Here is a 15,200-nt window from a genome sequence, read left to right on the forward strand (position 1 = left end):
AATGGCATTCACCCCTCAGAAAAATGACAGCTACTGTACTTAAAAATCACAAATAACAAGACTTGCTGCATATGCAATATTCTGAAATAAAACAGCAACAAAATCTGACAAAAGGAATCTCTTTAAGACAAAACACAGTCAAGCCTTCAAAGAAGCTTCAGACAACCAAGGCATTATAAAAAGAAACCACATTAACGACAGCCTCCACATATTTGGATAATAAAAACAAATACATAGAGTTTAATATATTTTAAAGTCGAGGTTCGCTGATAAGATACACGTTTCTTTCCCTGAAAGAGAAAAAGGATCCTTATGACTGAATGTAAAAAGAAAACTAAAACCAGACTCATTCAATGTCCTGCTTAAATTTTAATGAGTTCCATATTATCTGACGTCTGAGATAAGTTGCAGAAAAGAAAATGATCTACTTCTTTTGGTGATGTGAAAGATAGAAGTTGAAGCAACAAATGTAAATACTTTTAGAGTGTAACCAACACATTAAAACACTGAGAAGTGTTGTGAGGTAGGTAAACATCATTAACCCCATTTTAGAGATGGGGAAGCAAACACAGGTTGTAACACTTTCCTAACATTGCATATGGACACAGTGTCTGAGCTGGGATTATAACTAGATGATTTTCTGCCTCTCAATCCTGTGGTTAGAGCACTCAAAAATTCTAGCTGAATATATAGAGCAAAAAGAACCCACTCCTCCTCCATTGAAACAAATGGCAAAACTCACAATGACTTACATGGCAATTAAGATAGGCACTGAAATTTTATTGCTCCTCCGGAAGATAAGAGGTTCAGCTGAGAAAGAAAACCAACCATTTACCCTTGTAACATCAGTTTTCTTTTATTCTTGATTGCCTTAAGAATGATGTTTCTCGTGACCACGGATTCACAGGTTATCAAAACAATCTTGAAAAGCGTACCACAGATAGACTTAGTAGTTGGCACCCTCTTCACAGAGGAAAGTCAAAAACCTTGGCACAAAAATCTCTCTCCATTGCCAGATATAATTTTTTGGAGGGACATTCAAAGTTCTAAAATTCTTTTTTTAAGCCTTGTTCTGAAGCTTATTACTTTTTGCAGAAATCTTTTTTGATCTTATTCAGTGCAGAAAATATTTCAGCACACCCAGAAAAGGAATTTTCCATATCTATCACTGTCAAATCTGACTCCTGATTTTTCCTGGATAAAACGTCTATCATTTTATCAGTTAGCATTAAACTTTCTTGGAATGATTCTAATCCTTTTTTGGGTTATCAGCTCTATGTTTTGAACCACAGCTACTTTGATTTCTTATATATTTATTGTATTTTGCATTCTTTTACTTCAAAGTTTTTTACAGAAGAAGAAAAGATGCCATTTTGTTTTAAAGGCATGCGGCTTGAAAGAAGGATTTTGCATGTAATATACCTAAGTTACATTTTGGCATTTCTAACTGCAGCAGATTACTACAAGCTACAGAGCATATCTGCCCCCAATAAGTTTTATCAAAGGGATGCATCTGATATTGATAGCTCCATGGGCATTGTTTTCTGGACGGAAATAACTGGTTCACAGGCTCATTAGAACTGGTGCCCATGTCTAGAAATCCTGCAGCAGCCAGGTTGAGCCCCACTGTACTATATGCTGTACATTCGAACACCCCCAAATTATAGGGAGCAGGGTAGCTGAAATTCAGATGCCAACTTCTGAGGCTCAGCTCAGTATCTCATATAATTTGTCTGAATAGCTGCTTTGAAAGTGTGGTTAACATCCTTGTGAACATCGGGTTTTCTTGTTGTAAAAGGAGGTGTGATACAGCATGGCCAGAGGGCAGCAGGAGAGTGTTAGCATGGAGCCTTATTCCCTGCAAGGGGTGGAAGGTTTGCTATAGATTAACTAGAGCACCTGAAGCCAATTAGAGTACCAGCAGTGAGTAACATGATATAAACCCCCTGCTTCAGGTCAGACAGTGTGGGTTGTTGGAGCAGGAAGGTTTGGTTGGAGCAGAGAGCGGTTTGATGGAGTTGAAGCAGAGAACAGTTTTGAAGAGAGACAAAAGGAAAGTTTGGAAGAGTGCTGCGGTGGTCTGAGAAGTCCAAAAACCCTGGGTAAGGGGCACCTGGCTTGTGTAGAAGGAAGGCAAGAAGCCCCTCCACAAGCTGAAGGGCAGGAGAGGGAAGTAACCCGGGGAAGGAACCACCAGTACAAGTGGTTCACCACTAACCTCGGGGCCCCTGGGTTGGGACCTGGAGAAGAGGGCAGGCCCAGGTCCCTCCCTCTCCACTCCACTCCTCAAGGACACTAGTGGGGTAATTAAAAATACCGGTTCAGAGGCAAGCAATGGCGCCCTGAACCTTTCCCAAAGAAGAGAAAGCGCGAGACCCAGCATAACAGTACCGGCGATTTGCCACAGAGGTGAAAACAGAGAAGCTGAGTCTTTGGCTGTCCATTCCTGCTGAGGAGCGCTGTCACTGCTCTTTTCTAGTAGCTGATATGGGCCTGCAAGGAGAGGGTCAGGGGCAGGGTGATGGTAAAGTCATGGGTGATTCAATGTGAAAAGTGAATGTGCTGCACAAACTTCTTTTGGCCACATAGCTCCTAGGGTCTGGGAAATCTTCCAGGAGATTCCATCTGCTCCAGGGTACCGACAGTGCAATCTGTTCCAAAGGTAGTATCAAGTCTACATCACTTCTCCAGAAATGATCTGAAGTCATAAGGAGGATGGAGTGGAGAAAGTCTATAAATCAGATCAAGAGGAAACTCATACTCCTCAGCTTCTGAGTCAGCCTCGGACTGTGAGAAATCATCTTTAAGACAAAAGGAGTATGATGAATCCAGATAAATCAGAGACTCAAAACAGCTCAGTTGTATCAGGCTGCAATTAGGAATGGTTCTAAGATTAATTCTCTGTGCTGGCCCAATGATGTTAATGGGAATTTTATCACTGACTTTAATGGGAGCAAAGTTCGCCCAATACTGGGCATTTCTCCACCCTGGAAGAAAGCCCTCCAACTTAAAGGATGTTGGGGGTGAGAGCACACAGGCTATGGTCAAAAATGTTATTTATTAAATTGTCTGCCAGACTGAAGAGACAGATGTATCCAAAATGAAGGTAGAGTTTGATAAGATCTAGGTAGAGAGGAAGGCAGAACTGACTCCAGTCACATTGATTTGTATTATATCTGGTGGAACTGTTTTAAAATGCTAAATGTTAGAGCAGTGGCTCTCAACCTTTCCAGAATAATGTACATCTTTCAGGAGTCTATTTTGTCTTGCATGCCCCCAAGTTTAACCTCACTTAAAAACTATATGCTTACAAAATCAGACATAAAAATACAAATATGTCATAGCCACACTATTACTGGAAAATTGCTTACTTTCCCATTTTTACCTTATAATTATAAAATAAATCAATTGGAATAGAAATATTGTACTTATATTTCAATGTACAATATATAGAGCAGTATAAACAAGTCATTGTCTGTATAAAATTTTAATTTATATTGACTTCGCTAGTGCCTTTTATGTAGCTTCTTGTAAAACTAGGCAAATATCTAGATGAGTTGCTGTACCCTCTGGAAGACCTGTGCGTACCCCTGGCTGAGAACCACTCTGTTAGAGGACTGGGTATTGAGGATGAACACAGAAAGTTTAAAAAAAGTGATCTCAATGCTTGCAAGAATGACACTGAACTAGAACCTTTTTTGCTCTAGCATCAAAATCCATTTCAGACTCAGCATCAATAGCTTTCAAAAGGGAATCAAAGAAGCACAACTGCATTATTTTATAAATTGAAGATACATACGTTTAGGTTTCTTTTAAAAATTTCGCACTGATAGGTTAGCAGCTGGTGCTGATGAGCTCTGTGTCAAATATAAACTTAGGGATTTAGGTGCAGTCAACAAGACCTTTAAGTGGCAATCCCTGTTTGCCTTGACAGAATGAGTGAAGTGGGCTGATCAAATCCCAGACAGACATTGCACATAATCAGTATGGAAATGTGCAAGAGAAGAAAAAATATGCCTTCATTAACCTGATAATTTCTTGAGCTACTTTGAGTAGGGCATGTAGAAAATGAATGGAAAGTTAAAATTGCCAAGTTCTGGGGAAAGAAATCCTAATACTAACTAAAGTGATAGATGGGGCAGAAACAACAGAAAATAAAGCAATAGTACTAGTGTTTGAATAACAGCTTCTGAACTGGAGGAGCAGGAAGTGAAGCAAAATTAGATCAGTTAGGACATTAATGAATCCTGCATGTACAGAAAATTTTAATGATACAATCCTGCGTTGATGAAATAGCTCACAATCTGCTTTTTAAAATATTATGGCTAATGGCTCCATACGTTTGCACAGCTTGAGTCTTCCTACAATGGAAAATTTCAATTAATCAAGGAGAATTCACAATTCCCACATATAACCTAATGTATTGTAATGTTAAAAATAGGAACCTCAAAAGGTAAACTTAACTTGTAAAGAAATTTGTTAAGAAAAAAAACCCCAAAAGAATCTGGATGGGATGACCAAATAACTTCACATGACTTACAGGGTAGACTCACACAACCAAACCAAACAAAAAAAACCATGACCCTGACTTAGGAAAATAGCTTTAAAAATAAATGTTAACAAATATAAATAACTTAAATCTCTTGTATTTAGTAAAAATATGTATCCAAGTTAGGAACAGATTAATCCACAAATGTCAGACTTGAGAGAGGGGTGGTGCTTTAGCTTTACTGCTTCAAAAGAAGCTTCAAAGAGTCACAATTCCAGTCTTGCTCCCCACCTTGCTTCTGGAGGGGAAAAAGCTTTCGGTAGCACTGAAAATTATGCAACTTATTTCACCTTGGCAACCAGCCAATCCTGCTGACCAGCACCTTGGGAAAGTGAAGCCATAGTTCTTCCACACTCTCTTCCTGCTAGCTTAGGGAGTCAGGGAAGTATTGGAGGGCTACATCTGCTCTTCCCCTCACATCCAGACCAAAGCACTATACAGGTCCTACATGGCCACGGAGGGGGTGAAGGAATGCCCTTACTCCTCCCCGCACTGTATGGTTATGTAGAACCCTTAGTAATTATAATTAATATGCATATGATATTAATATGCATACAATATTCTGTGTTTGTACAGCACCTCGCACAATGGGGTCCTGGACCATTACTGGGGCTCCTGGGTGCTACTATAATACAAATGACTATTAATAGTAATAATACAATATTTGAATGGTAAATAGTAACATTTCTACATTGTTCTTTTATACATTTTATTTATAGAATAAATATGACTCCTAAAGACAGAGGAAAAAATCCCGCATAAACAACAATCACACATAAAGCTGCCTGAAGTTTTCTGGTCATTTTCGTTTGCTTTCCTTCAGAAGCTACATGCGACTAAGAGATAATCGATAAGCATGCTATTTCTTGCCAAAACAAAAAGCAATTTTCAAAGTATTTGTGTTGCAAAACTAACAGAACATGACTTGATTTGCCTTCTTAAGACAAAAAATAGAATAGTGTATTTAAAAAGTGGCACGTCTGATTATTATTATTAATGGTAGTGCCCTTGATGAGCCAGGTCTTTTCCAAATAGAAAAAAAGACAGTCCCTACACTGAGATCACAATGTTTTATCCCCTGAGATGAACAATTACAGGGAAATGACCTACTTGAAAAAATTACATTCCTGTCTGAAGCTTTCTGCTCCTTCTTTAGTTGCAAGGAAAGATTAAAGAGGCTAGGACTCTTCAGTTTGGAAAAGAGAAGACTAAGGGGGGACATGATAGAGGTATATAAAATCATGAGTGATGTTGAGAAAGTGGATAAGGAAAAGTTATTTACTTATTCCCATAATACAAGAACTAGGGGTCATCAAATGAAATTAATAGGCAGCAGGTTTAAAACAAATAAAAGGAAGTTCTTCTTCACGCAGCGCACAGTCAACTTGTGGAACTCCTTACCTGAGGAGGTTGTGAAGGCTAGGACTATAACAATGTTTAAAAGGGGACTGGATAAATTCATGGTGGCTAAGTCCATAAATGGCTATTAGCCAGGATGGATAAGAATGGTGTCCCTAGCCTCTGTTCGTCAGAGGATGGAGATGGATGGCAGGAGAGAGATCACTTGATCATTGCCTGTTAGATTCACTCCCTCAGGGGCACCTGGCATTGGCCACTGTCGGTAGACAGATACTGGGCTAGATGGACCTTTGGTCTGACCCGGTACGGCCTTTCTTATGTTCTTATGTTCTTATGTAAGAAACATGACCACAAACAGCCCCTTCAGAGACAGACAGGGCCCAAAGCCCAAATGTACCAATCAGGTCCAAAAAGGACTTGCATGACCCCTTCTGTCTGGACAGCTGTGCCATGAATTGTGGAATAGTAACCATGGCTGGGGGAGATACTGAATTTCTTTAGTGGGATATCCTTTTTCTCCTTCTTTCATTAAATGAGCTTTCAGGAATTAAATGTACTAGCCCTCACTTCATTTGAAAGAGTTCAGGTGGGCCCCATCTTCCACCTGGGTCTAGGGAGAATTTAGACTTACAAAGGAAGCAGGATCCAAAGGTTCCCTAGTATGCTTTAATGTAATCTGTTTCAAACAGCAGTCCATTAAAGTGCACCAGCAGGATCTACATAGGGGTGAGCAAACTTTTTGGCCCCAGGGCCACATCTGGATGAGGAAATTGCATGTAAGACCATGAATGTAGGGCTGGGGTAGGGGGTTGGGGTTCAGGATGGAGTGCAGAGTGTGGGAGGGGGTTGGAGTGCAGGAGGGGTGCAGGGTGCGGTAGGGGTCTCAAGGCAGGAGGTTGGGGTGCAAGAGGGGTGCAGGGTGCGGTAGGGGGTTGAGGTGCAGGAGGGGTGGGGCAGGGGGCTCAGGGCAGGGTGTTGGGGTGTGGGGTGCAGGAGGGGTTCCGGGTGCAGGCTCCAGCCCGGTGCCTGCCTGCCCTGGCCCCGCACTGCTCCCGGAAGTGGCCAGCATCACATCCCTGTGGCCCCTGGGGAGGTAGGGGGCAGAGGGCTCCGCCAGAGCTCCTATAGGCCACGGTTCCCTGTTCCCGGACAATGGGAGCTGCAGGGGGCAGTACCTGCAGGCGAGGGCAGAGGGCAGAGCCCTCTGCCCGCCCTCCTCTCCCAAAGGCCGCAGGGACTCGTGCCAGCCACTTCCGGGAGCGGCGCCACAAGGGTTGCCAATTCTGCGGGCCGGATCCAAAGCCCCGATGGGCCGGATCTGGCACACAGGCCATAGTTTGCCCAGCCCCGGTCTACACGGACCAATTAATGTGCAACCCATTAGTGCACTTTAGAAATCACACCTCCATAGAGTGCTTTACCCCACCATGTACACAGACCTTAAGGATTCATTTCCACAACTATCACACACTTTCATTCTGTAGCTCACCTACACTGTATGTCGAACAAGTACACATACAATGCCATGAGAAAGTAACAGCATTGGAATAGTATAAAGTGATCCTGTGTACTGAACTACAATAATAACTACATACAGCACTACATACAACGCAACCATTTAAAACTCATTAATAGATTACTGGTTGGAAAAGTACCCAATGGCCTTCTGAAATTATGAGGGTATGCTCTGTGCCAGCCTTGGAGCCTGCAGACTTCTTCTTTCTCTATTGTGGTCAAACAGAAGAGGATACTTTTGTCCACAACAAGTAGAGGAGCCATTAGCTACTCTGAAAACCAGCCACAATCTAGCAAACCACAGTCTATTATTAATTATGATTATTATAGGTACTATTTGTATAGTACCTACTAGCATACTTGATGCATCACAAACCAACCCAAGCCCCTCCGCCCCCTCCCCCCCCCAAAAAAAACAAGACAGTGCCCCTGCCCCAAAGAACTTACAGTCTGGAATTTGAACATGACCCAACAAGACCAAGATGGACAGGAAGTGAAGAACAAGGTTTCACCAATAAATGGGGTAACTCAGTTAATTCATAGAAATCCAAAAACCACTGAAGTCAATTGGAGTTTGTCCACTAATTTCAATAGGCCCTGGACTGGGCCCTTTACTTGAGTAAAAGAATATATATATATATATATACGTGTGTGTGTGTGTGTGTTGTTTAAACTTAATTTTAGTTCACTTTTTGTAGGCTTCATAACAGTACTGAGTTTTTAAGGAGGATTTGAATGAGATGGTGCAGCCTAGAGCAGCATCCTGTTTGCTTCTGGATACTCAGAGCAATGTGACTGGTCTAAAAAAGCATTGCACGGCAGCTGGGGAGGCTGCTCCCCCGACACAGATACTTATCTGGTACAAAATACTTGTTCTCCACAGCCACTTGCCCCCAGAAATGCTTCGCACTCACACCTCCCATCCTGCCTGAGGCAACTTTTGGCACCAGCTATCCATTTGTGTATTTCCTTGCAAATGAACTGTGTATATGCAAGCACCTTTAATACCCTATTGCTGTGACCAACACTGCCCAATACAATGGCTCAAAGCATTTGAAAAATTAGTTCCACAAATGTAATGGTTTGACCACCTTAAAATTTAATTAAAGATTAATTAAATTTAATCTGCTGAGGTAACAGAGGGAACTAAATATAACTAAAATATGTTAAATATAGACTAGGGCTGGTAGTTTTAAAGGAGAGTGAGAGAATTAGGTACTGTGACATTCCCCAGGGTACAATCTCCATTGCTGAACAGCTGTGTCCCCTCAATTCTCCCACCTGGGGTGCTTTTTACTCTGCTTCGCTGTGAAAGCAACCACTCCTGGCCTGCTCACACACAGCCTCTAGCATGTAAATTACTCCCAGCTGAGTTATATGAGTGTTCTTAGCCAGGCACTCCTGAATTATATTGCAGAGTGACACCAGCAAATTCCCAGTCCTAGACTTCTCTCTAGAAATGTGTGTCTTGTGCTGCCCAGTAGTCTCCTAGACAAATCCAAGCTTATAGAAAGTCCATCATTTTATTAATAGAAAATGATATGTACAAACCTTGTTATCTCAAATGGCGTTTCCTAAACACTTAAATTCAAACATAAACTGATTTAGATAAGACAATAAAACAAGTTTATTAACTACAGATAGATTTTAAGTGATTACAAGTAATGAGGCATAAAAGTCAGAATTGGTTACAAAGAAATAAAAGGTAAAACGGAAGCTAATACCTAATTTAACAAGTGAAATGAATTTAAAGTAAAAAGATTTCTCTTGTCATATGCTTACAGCAGTCTGGCTGGATTCCTTCAGTCAGGACCCCTCTCCTAGTTCAATGCTCCTTTCCTTGTCCTTCAGACATTATGGATTTGTGAGTAGAGATGAGGTGGGAGAGGTGATTTGGGACCTCATTTTTATCTTTTCCTCCTCTTTGAGAATCTCTTCCAGCTGGGGTTCAGGTGACCGAAAGTCCGTGGGACAGGAACTTCTAGATGTTCCATTGCTGAGATGTAAATTTCTTGCTCACATCCTTCTTCCTGCCAAAGAATGGCCATTTAATCAGGTGATAGTCCATTTGATTATGCTGACAGCTGGCTGAGGTGCTGGATAGTCTTTTGTTTCTGGGGAACTGCTTTGAAGCTATTTCCTAGACTTGGAACATATCTTATACAATAGAATTTTATAAAACTTTACATACAACGTTGTCACACATATTTTATCACAACAATAATCACCAGCAAATTATGAGTTTTCAAATGATACCTCAAAAGGCTTACTTTGTTCAAAATTTATTACAGTCTTGTAAAAAGGTTGAACGTAAAGGGTAGACCAGGGGTCTCAAACATGCGGCCCGCAAGCTGCATGCGGCTCGCCAGGTTATTTTCTGCGGCCTGCGAGCTCCTCGCGGCCTGCCCGCCCGCCCTCCCCCAGCGTTTACCTAGAGTGGCTCCAGCCTGACGCGCACCGGGGGCAGGGCAGGCTCCCTCCCTGCTTGCCCTGCCCCCACACCACTCCAGGAAGTGGGCATAACCTGGGGGAAGAGGCGCGCAGAGGCGTGTGTTGATGTTGCTTCAGGCACCGCCCCCAGCAGCTCCCATTGGACACGGTTCCCCGTTCCCAGCCAATGGGAAATGCTGTGGGCAGTGCCTGAAGCAACAGCAACACACACACCCCTACGCCCCTCCTTCCCCAGGTTCCATCCGCTTCCCGGAGCGGCGCGGGGACAGGGCAGGCAGGCAGGGAGCCTGCCCTGCCCCCGGTGTCCGTCGGGCCAGAGCCTGCCCTCCGAACCTCTCTTGCAGTCAAACCCCCTGCCACACCCCTCCTGCACCCCAACCCACTGCCCTGAGCCCCCTGCCACACCCCAACCCCCTGCCGTAACCTGCACCCTGACCCCCTTCCCTGAGCCGCCTGCCGCACCCAACCCTCTGCCCTGAACCCCCTGCCGCACCCCTTCTGCTCCCCTGGGGGCAGGGAGGGGGCGGAGTTGGGGTGAGGATTTCGGGGAAGGGGTTGGAATGGGGGCAGGGAAGGGGTGGGAAGAGGCGGGGCAGGGGCGGGGCTTCATGGAAGGAGTGGAGTGGGGACCGGGCCGAGGGCGGCGGGGGGAAGGTGTCAGTAATGCGGCCCTAGGGCCAATGTACTAGTCCTCATGTGCCCCTCGTGGTCATTTGAGTTTGAGATCCCTGTTTGAGACTGTCACAGGTACCCAACCCCCAGTACCCTTCACCTTCCTTCAAAATCCCATCACAGAGCATTTGGAGGAGCCAAGAGATTGTAAATCAATACAAGTCTCAATTTTGTGAAATTTAGAGGCATGTGTAAGGAATGAATGAAATCACAAACCATCTGGGGGAATAGGAGCTGTTGGAGACTAGTTAGCCTGGTATCATAGTATGCACAAATCATTATACAGGAAAAATCTGGTGGAATATTTGAGAAGATAATACAAAAAAGTAGGCAAGTGTGAAAGAATTAACATAATCTACTTTGATTATAAAAAACACTTGACAAATTACCATACACCAGGCTTATACATCATTTTAGTGGTTTTAGCGGTAAAGGCACCATTCTTCAACTGACCAATTGATAGTGTGCGAACTGTAAAGGGTGAAGGTGATTGTGACATGACAAGTAGTGGAAATAGGCAGAGCGGCTTTTAGGAAATTTACAAGTTTACAATAACCACCATTTAAAAAATTTGCATTTGCCCTTAGTTCTCACAGAGTTTCTTCTTAGTTTCTCTCTCAGGCCACGTGTATCCTACAAACTGGTTGACACAAGTTACGATGGCGTACAGATGCTGAAGTTTGTTTACCACTCGGGCATGTGCATATTTGTCTGCTTGCTGCATGTACTTACTCACCAGGAGTGCTTGTGTCGATGCAAAGTGAGGTGCCCCACAGGTAGTTATCACAGTGTGCCAGGTGCGGCTGGCGGGTCCTATGCATTTTGAGAAAGTTTTACAATGTTTTGTGGGACATAAATGACTCAAACAGGGATGTTGGGGAACTAGGGATCAAGGGGTGCAGCAATTGGCTGGTGGGGTGATGAACAAGTGCTTGAGCAGAGGAGCGTGTGAGGTGCCTCCTCACCCCACCTTCCACCCAGGGTGGGAGGTGAACTCTGCGGATGAACCTCTGAACTCTGGGGCTGCACTGGCCAAGGACAGCAACTGTGAGTGGGATGCACAGAAGGGACGGGCATGTTAAAAGGACTTTTCAGGGTCAGGAATTCTGTGGGTATGGAGGAAGCAACCCTGAAAGACATACTGGCAGCAACCGCTGATAGAAACAGACAGACGTGTCATTGGATTTACAGTCAACAACAGAGAGGGGAAGATCTATTTCAGCACTCCCTTCCCTCATTCCCATAAATACTTTTAATAAGAAATGCTTATTGACACATCACCTTTGCAGTGCTTTGGCACAGCATCACTGTTCAGCTCCAGCCATGATGAGTAGAGCCTGCCAGGGTGGTAGGGTGGATTTTTTGTTTCCTGAAGCTGTAAAATTATGGACCCTATTCCATGGATATGAGTATAGGGCAATGGCACTGATTATTGACACTGTTCCACAGGCTGTGACGAGGTTAGCTGATATCTCACTCCTGAGGGTCACAAAGGCACAAAGAATCCTGAAGATGCCCAGGCTGCATGCCGCTAGCTTTTTTACTGCAATGTTGTCAATCCAACTCATTGGACTACCATGGAGGAAGACAACATGGAGGGGGGAGGGATAGCTCAGTGGTTTGAGCATTAGCCTGCTAAACCCAGGGTTGTGAATTCAATCCTTGAGGAGGCCACTTAGGGATCTAGGGCAAAAAATTGGTCCTCCTAGTGAAGGCAGGGGGCTGGACTCAATGACCTTTCAAGGTCTCTTCTAGTTCTAGGAGATTGGTATATCTCCAATTATTACCTATTTAACTGTCTTACCATGGAGGAAGAAATCAGGCAGCCATCCCCAAAAATATTCAGGAGAGGATTGCAGAGTATATTCATAAAAGTTTCATCAAGATCTCTCAAGAGGATACAGCAGGCATCCCTATGTACACAAAGTTCCACATGATTCTCCATCCCCCACCTAACCCAACAGGAGAAAGAAAAGCAGATGCCAACTCTAGCTCTGTTTGTTGTACCACTACCTCTTCTCATAGGAATAAAACAATGAAAAACCAATATCTTTGTCTTGTTAACTTGGGGATGAGCTGGGTGCCATCTTTAAATTTGATCATTTGAAGGAAAAATGTATTTACACACCTGAGTTCCTTTCCCCTTCATTGGGCTCATCCATGCTCACCTGGTGGGACTGGCTGGCAGAGGAGGAGTCTCAAACAGGTCATGGCTCATAGCATGGCTAAAATCCCTGCCACCTCCCCTTCTATGCCATGCCGAGAGGTGGTTTTACTGAGTAGCTGTAACAGGGTAATTACATCAGTCAGAGACAAAACTATATGACACACGTACAAATAGGTCTATGTATAGTTTCCACGCAACAGGCACTATACTTCACCCCTCTATGTGTAATCTTATTGTTACCTAGTCCATGGAATGTTTACATTGAAAGATGCTGAAGAGAAAAAGAAAAATCAAGACAATGGCAACAAGAATAATAAGGGTTAACATATGCATAAAGGCTTTTAAAAAATGCTCCACAGGAATTGCTCTTGCTGAGAACGATAGTTAAGAAAGAATAAAGTCCGAAGTCTTCTGGATGCCAAAGGAATTTGTGAGACTATGATAGATGTAGCTAGTTAAACTAACATTTAACCCCAGGTCTCAGAGGACATGAACTAAAAATAAGGACGCAGCAGGTGAAAAAATAAATTTAGGCAAAACATTTCTACACAGAGGGTGGTGAATTTGCATAATGCTTTCCTATGAGCAGAAGTAGAAGCAAATAGCACATATACCATTGAACAAGACCTGCCACTGGCAGGTAATTAAAAGGAAATACTAATGTGGTTTATTGGAAAGGACAGGTACAAGTCTGGATTCATCAGCTCCTGGGTATCCTCTGTCAATACACATCAGAGACCAAATATGGATCTGAACACCATGGAAAGGACAATACATTTCAAATGTTTTTCTATGGCACTTGATATCATAGCGTATCTAAATGCTCCTTGTGCCACATGGATGGCTCTGTGCCTTCTGCAGATCTTGGAGGACCTACAAGGTTGGAGAGACTCCCCTAACCCCAGTTATGGAGGAAACTCTTGATAGGATCTTTGATGAGTTTTTCTCCCCTCAAGGTCTCTTCCAGTGGGTTTTCACAAGGGAGGGGACAATCTGAGCCACAGTTCACAGCCTCTTAGCTTTTCTACTATAAACCTTCATTTTCGGAAGGGTAAAAATTGAAATTCATTGAAATTAGGCAAAATTCTGCTTATCAATAAAATAGCCTGCTTTACTGGCACAGGGCAGGATGACTCCAGGTAGGGAAGGTGCTGGCAGAGTGGAGGTGAAACACACATCTTATGACTGTTTCTACATGTAGCAGCCTGCACCTTCTCCTTCATGATTCTGACTGGAACATAACAGCAGGGGACCGTAGGCCTGGTCCTATTCCCAAGATGGCAGACCTATAGCTCCTTGGTGCTAGGGACACCTATAGGTTACTTTTTCTGGCCTTTCTCCTAAAACTCTGTTGAATGCTAGGAGAATCCTTTAAAGTAATCTGTACCTTCAAACTCAACATTTGCAGCCCATGCATTGAATGGATCTCTAGATATTTTAGAAAATACAGTGAACATGTGGCAGTTTCAACAAATTAGAATTCAAAAATACAACCGCAACAGGAAAATCAGTTCTTGTTTTGGCTTTTACTGGGAGAAGAAATGTTTCAGAAGAAAGTATTTGCTAAACATGTTACCTATTTATAGCTTCATCTGATAATGTTGCAAGATGTGCCACCAAGTTTGAACATAGCAACACAGCCTCACTACTGTTGTGAATGTGTGAGGTATTAATATTCCTGGATTATGTTTTTATATTTTCAAGTCATTTCATTTTTTTTCAGTTAATTTGAGAAAGTAGGTGGAATCAGGACATTTTACACATATACACATTGCGTCTTTTAACCCAAAGGATCCCAAAGCGTTTTATAAATCTGTTTGATTGCAAACTCTTTGGGGTAGGGACTAGTTTTGGTTCATACAGTTGGCACTTAAGATAATCAATATGACACAGGAATTACCTCACTCAAAGAAATGGCATCATTTCTGTAATGGAACATGGCAACTATTCAAATTGTTCAAAGGTATTGTACAGGTTAGGAAGAGATCTTTACCAGAAATCCTTAAATTGAAGATGCTAGGGAGACACTTGATAGTTAGAATAGCCATGAGCTAACAATCCTCCACTTGAAGAAAGCACAAAGGCACAAAGTGGTGAGAATCTTCGCTTATATCTCATTTGAAAGATTGTACTTTGCAACAATAGAATGCCCCCAAGGCCATGGTGGAGCAATACTATTTCAGAGGGAAGAGTGCAAACTTCTGAATTGTCATGCTGCAGCTAGTTATTCTTTAGAAGTCTCCCATCAAAATACTGACTCAGCCCAGCCCTGGGCACAGGAGCAGAAATTAAAATCTTGACTTTAAAAAACATTATTGCAATATTTTCCTATTCCAAAAAAGTTATGGTACACCTCTACCCCAATATAACGCTGTCCTCGGGAGCCAAAAAATCTTACTGTGTTATAGGTGAAACTGCGTTATATCAAACTTGCTTTGATCCACCAGAGTGCGCAGCCCCGCCCCCCTGGAGCGCTGCTTTACCGCG

General features: G+C 43.0%; 1 protein-coding gene across 7 annotated transcripts in view; it reads right to left on the bottom strand.

Annotated features, from left to right (window-relative positions):
• NALCN (sodium leak channel, non-selective) overlaps positions 1 to 15,200 on the bottom strand; it is a 386,003-nt gene that overhangs the window by 242,439 nt on the left and 128,364 nt on the right. The window contains exon 1 of one of the 7 annotated variants that reach the window (XM_039528311.1): positions 9,694 to 9,710. The exons of the other annotated variants lie outside the window; for them this stretch is intronic. The gene's annotated coding sequence lies outside the window, so the exon portion shown is untranslated. Of the gene's footprint in view, positions 1 to 9,693; positions 9,711 to 15,200 lie in introns of those variants that run through there. 7 annotated transcript variants of the gene reach the window in all.

Source organism: Mauremys reevesii, linkage group 1, assembly GCF_016161935.1.
Source record: "Mauremys reevesii isolate NIE-2019 linkage group 1, ASM1616193v1, whole genome shotgun sequence".
Lineage (NCBI taxonomy): Eukaryota > Metazoa > Chordata > Testudines > Geoemydidae > Mauremys > Mauremys reevesii.